The sequence below is a fragment of the Humulus lupulus genome, chromosome 4 (genome assembly GCF_963169125.1).
Source record: "Humulus lupulus chromosome 4, drHumLupu1.1, whole genome shotgun sequence".
Lineage (NCBI taxonomy): Eukaryota > Viridiplantae > Streptophyta > Magnoliopsida > Rosales > Cannabaceae > Humulus > Humulus lupulus.
In genome coordinates this window covers 86,695,374-86,700,845 of record NC_084796.1, presented here as the reverse complement: position 1 = coordinate 86,700,845, position 5,472 = coordinate 86,695,374, and positions in this window count along the sequence as shown.

The following is a 5,472-nucleotide window of genomic DNA, read 5'->3' as shown; positions in this document are numbered from 1 at the left end:
AGAAAATTATAGCTTATGCATCACGACAGCTGAAGGAGTATGAGCAGCGGTACCCTACTCATGATCTGGAGTTAGCAACAATTGTATTCGCATTGAAAGTTTGGCGACATTACCTGTATGGGGAGAAGTGTGATATATACACCGATCATAAGAGCTTGAAGTACTTCTTAACCCAGAAATATTTGAACATGAGGTAGAGGCATTGGATGGAGTGTGACATTCTTTACCACCCAGGGAAAGCCAACATAGTGGCAGATGCATTGAGCCAGAGGGGCCCGGGACAGTTGTTTAACTCTGTACAAATATCGAGAGAGTTGGCAGATGAGATGTCCAGAGCGAATATAGCTTCTGATGAAGAAGTATAACGATGGTTTCCTTTTAGTTTGGTTTAAGGTGATAAATGATAGAGATCTCATTTCAGTAATTAATATTAGTTTACTGAAATATCATTTACAAGGAACTAAGAGTATTAATGATAAAATACAATGAGGGGTAAAATGATATTTTAGTCCCATGTCATTGTAGACCGTCTATAGAGGATTGAGTGACAATTATGGTTGTAACAATGGATAATTAATAACGTATCTATATTTGTTATAGAGCGTTCTATGAATTCAAGAGTGCAATTCCGAGTCTTTAGTGGACTCACAAGGAATTAATAAGTTAGTAAACTTATTTGTTAGTTATATGATAACTTATTGGAGCTTGATTTGATAGGTCCATGGTCCCCACTGTACCTTGGATAAAATCATCTAGATAGTCTCAATTAATTGATTTAATTCTCAATTAGAATGATCAAAGTTGACCAGGTCAATTTTGGATAGTTTCACAAAGTTATGTAATTTAGAGAAGAAAAAAGAAATTAGGGCAGGTTTATTAATTAAAATAAATTGGTATCTAAATTAATAAATAAGTTTAAATGAAGGTTAAAATAATAAATAATTAATTTGATAAAGGATTTGAATAATTATTTAAGCAGTTAATCAATAGAAAATAATAAATGCCTTGATTTTAAGTCTAACGGGCTTATAATTAAAGGAGAAATTTCACGGGCCTAAAGCTCATGATAATTTCAACTTAGGGCTAATATTATATATTAAATGGCCTAATTGAGTCTATAAAAGGAGGGATAAGTGAGAGATGAGAAACACAAGTTTCTGAGAAGAACAGAAGATCTAGTAGGTTTTAGATTCTCTCTACAGCACAAGTCCTTTTCTAAGCCTCAATATTATTTTCTCTTCTTCAATCTGTTTCTATCTCATGTGTTGAGAATTTCCCACCCTAGTCTAGATGATTCTAAGGATACTTTGGAAGGTTGTGAAGAAAATTGTAGAATGGTTCAGTTTCTTGGTAATACTCTGCGACAAAAATGATACAAAGGTTAGAGAAACTGAAGGAATGACTCTTTCATTCCACTGCGTATAATGTAAGTGTTCTTATCATTATTTCTGTATGAATTAAATTTTAGAAACATGTTCTAGGTTATCTTATATTAATATGTTTAATATATGAATTACATGAAAATAAACAAGATCCTGTATAATTTTTCCCAACACTCGATGCATGTAACAGACCACACTAGCTTCTAGACGGACAAGGGTGTATACTGCTACATTGTCATGCCCTTCGGGCTCAAGAATGTTGGGCCACCTATCAAAGATTGGTCAATAGAATGTTCCAGAACCTACTCAGGAAGAACATGGAGATCTACATAGACAACATGCTGGTCATGTCCAAGACATCGGCCCAAGACATTGCCATTATCCAGAAGTACGTGATGAAGCTATATCCAAAGAAGTGCACCTTTGGCGTGGCATCCGAGAAGTTTCTCAACTTTATAGTAAGCTCAGGAGGGATAGAAGCCAACCCAGATAATATTATAGCATTGATCGACATGCCATCGCCACGGAGACACAAAGATGTTCAGAGTCTGACGGGAAGAATAATAGCTTTGAGCCGCTTTGTGTCGAAGTCCACAGACAAGTGCATCTTGTTTTTCTACGTACTCTACGGAAACTAGAGGTTTTAGTGGACGTCCAAGTGTGAAGAGGCTTTTAAAAAATTGAAGGAGCATCTAACCCAAGTGCCAATCTTGTCGAAACCAGTGGATGGGAACCAATGTACCTATATTTGGCAGTATCAGAACATGCCATCAGCGCCACATTAGTGCGAGAAGAGGGAAATGTCCAACTCCTAGTCTGTTACGTCAGCAAAAGGTTGCTGGGTGCATAGTCCAAATATCCATTGATCGAGAAATTGAAATTTTTCTTACTGACAGCTTCCAAGAAGTTAAGACCTTACTTTCGGGCCCATGCCATCAAGGTACTAACGAATCATCCCCTACGACAAGTGTTACAAAAACCTGAATCATCAGGAAGACTTTTGAAGTGGGCCATGGAGCTAAGCCAGTTCGATATCTCTTATGTCCCCAGAATCTCCATCAAGGGATAGGCCCTGGACGACTTCATCCTAGAGTGCATCAGGATAACTGAGGACGAAGAACCTACTGACCCCGTACTACCCTTTTGGAAGATCTTTGTGGATGAAGCCTCCACTGAGAATGGGGCAAGGGCCAGGATCATTCTAATATCCCCTCAAGATCACTAGTTGCAAAGCGCCCTACGCTTCCAGCTCGAAGCATCAAACAATGAGGTTGAGCATGAGGCCATGCTGGCCAGATTGTGCTTGGCCATGAAAGTGGGGGCAAAAAACATAAAAGTCCACAGCGACTCCCATCTGGTGGTTAGGTAGATTTTGGGAGAATACCAAATGAAGGGGGAGAAGATGGCCGCCTACGTGGCGCGACCCCGGGAGCTACTCTGATCTTTCAAAAGATAATTCATCCGCAAGATCCATAGGGAACATAATGTGTTTGCAGACACGCTGGAAAAATTGGCCCCGGATGTTCAAGCAGAACTCTCTGGGTAGTCCCAATCTACCATTTTCTTGCACCCAGTATTAAGTCTCACACAATCATCAACGCCATCGATTACACTACGTCCTAGATGAGCCCTCTTGTCCAGTATCTAACCATTGGGGAATTGCCCACCGACAGGGCCACCGCTAGGAAGCTTCAGTACGAGGCTCGCAGATATGTCATGATGGATGATAAACACTATCACAGGGGGTTATCCATACCCTATCTTCGATGCATCTCCGGAACCGAAATGACCGCAATCATGCACGAAGGCTTTTGCCGAGATCACACAGCCGGACTCAGCTTGTCCAAGAAGATCCTAAGGCAAGGATATTTCTGGCCAACAATGAAGAAGGACTGTGTAAATTACATCCACAAGTGCGAACAATGCCAAAGGTACGCGAAGATCACGCGAGCCCCTCCCACGAAGATAACCCTGATGACCAGTCCCTGGCCTTTTGCAGTTTGGGGAATTGATTTGGTAGGATCCCTCCCGACCGGGAAGGGCGGAGTAAAATATGCCATTGTAGCCGTCGGCTATTACACCAAGTGGGTCGAAGCAGAACCAATGAGCACCATCACCTCCAAAAAAGGCCCTGGACTTCGTCATCAACAATATTGTGTGTCAATACGACCTCCCTCACAAAATCTTGTCCGAAAATGGGAAGCAATTTGATAGCATCCACTTCACCAACTTCTGTGAAAGACATGGAATCATCAAAAGCTTCTTCACAGTCGAAAGGCCTCAAGAAAACGGGAAAACAAAGGCCGGGAACAAGATTTTGAAGGGGACATTAAAGAAAAAGCTACAAGCTTGCAAGAGAAAGTGGCTGGAAGAGTTTCCCCCCATCCTATGGGCCTACCGGACCATGGAAAGAACATCGACCGGACATACTCCCTATTCAATGGTGTATGGATGCGAAGAAGTCATCCCAATAGAAATTGCGGTCCTGTCTCACAGATGAGACACATACGATCTCATCTGGAATCACGCCTTAGTCCAAGAATCCCTGGATCTCATCGAAGAGATTCAGGAAGAAACACAAGTGCAGCTGAAGATGTATCAGGGAAAGATCGTAAGGCACTTTAACTCGAAAGTTAAGAGCTGAAGGTTCAGAACCAGTGATCTAGTCCTAAGAAGAGTCATCCCTGCATCTCAAGATCTGGGAGTGGGGGTTCTAGGACCAAACTAGGAAGGACCCTATGAGATCCAAAATGAAGTATATCTGGGAATATATCACCTAAAGCTGCTAGACGGAACAGAGGTCCCAATGGCCTGGAATGCAGAACACCTCCGCCGGTACTATTAGTAGTCAAGAGGATTTAACTCTACTCTTTCTAACATTTTTACTTTAAAGTAATGTACGCCCCATAGCCATTTCTTATTTAATGAAAATGGTGTGAACAAAACACCATAAGAAACATTTTAAGAAAATAATAAGTTCATGTCCGTCTTTAATTTTTACATGAACAAGTGACCTAAGACAACACTCTTTGGTCACTTAGGGGGTAGGACCATCTATACAAGTCCAGGATTAAAAACAAAAAAGGATCCAAAGCTTAGAGGTTAGTCCTGTTCGAGATTCGTATAGACTGGGGGTCCAAAACCCAACTTCCAAAAATGGATGCAAGGCTCAAAGCCCAACCCTAATCTGGAATCATATGGTTTGGGAGGTTCAAAATCCTACTCTCAAAAGATTGGTCCAGACCTAACGTGGTGCAGGATAGCCTAATCCCTATTCATGGTATCCCTATAACGGTCCAGGCCGTTGGAATCTATGCCTCGAGTTTGAGATAAATTATTAAATAATTTCTACCTAAGTCATATCTTTAACGGTCTTGGCCATTGGAATATGAGCCTCAGGTTCGAGATAAGTTAATCAACTAATTTCTACCTAAGCCATATCTTTAATGGTCCAGGCCGTTGGAACTTGAACCTCAGGTTCGGGATAAGTTAATTATCTAAGTCATAAATGAGAAATCCATAATGGTCCAGGCCGTTGGAACCTGAACCATAGAGACAGGATAAACCAGTTAAGTTATATTTGGTAAGTCCAAAACGGTCGAGGCCGTCGAGGCCTGAACTTTGGTTTCAGGACAAAGTAATTACCTTTAATAATTTTTCCCCTAATGGTCCTAACCATTGGAACCAGGATTCTACATTTAATCCTTATTCATGCATAGTGTTAAACACTTAGTGAATTTTTGAGGAAAAATAAATGAATATAAAGTGGGAACCATTGTGTAGAGACAAAAACCAAAATAATAATAGTATAGTAAGATAGGAAATTGTCTTAAGCGCATCCGCGCCCATAAAATATATGCTTACAAAAATAAAGAAAAGGAGAGAGGAAGCCCAAAATAAAATTACAAAGGCTCAGGCTTGGGCTTCATTCTTATCTGGGACGCCTGGAGTGTTTTCATCTTACTGATCCCTAGCAAGAAGCTTCGCATCCTCTTTTTTCTTAGCCTCAAACCTGACCCTCGTTGCAGCTGGATCCGGATAGAGGAGGAGATTTATACTCTTGTCTTGGAGCCATGCCATGTAAACGACC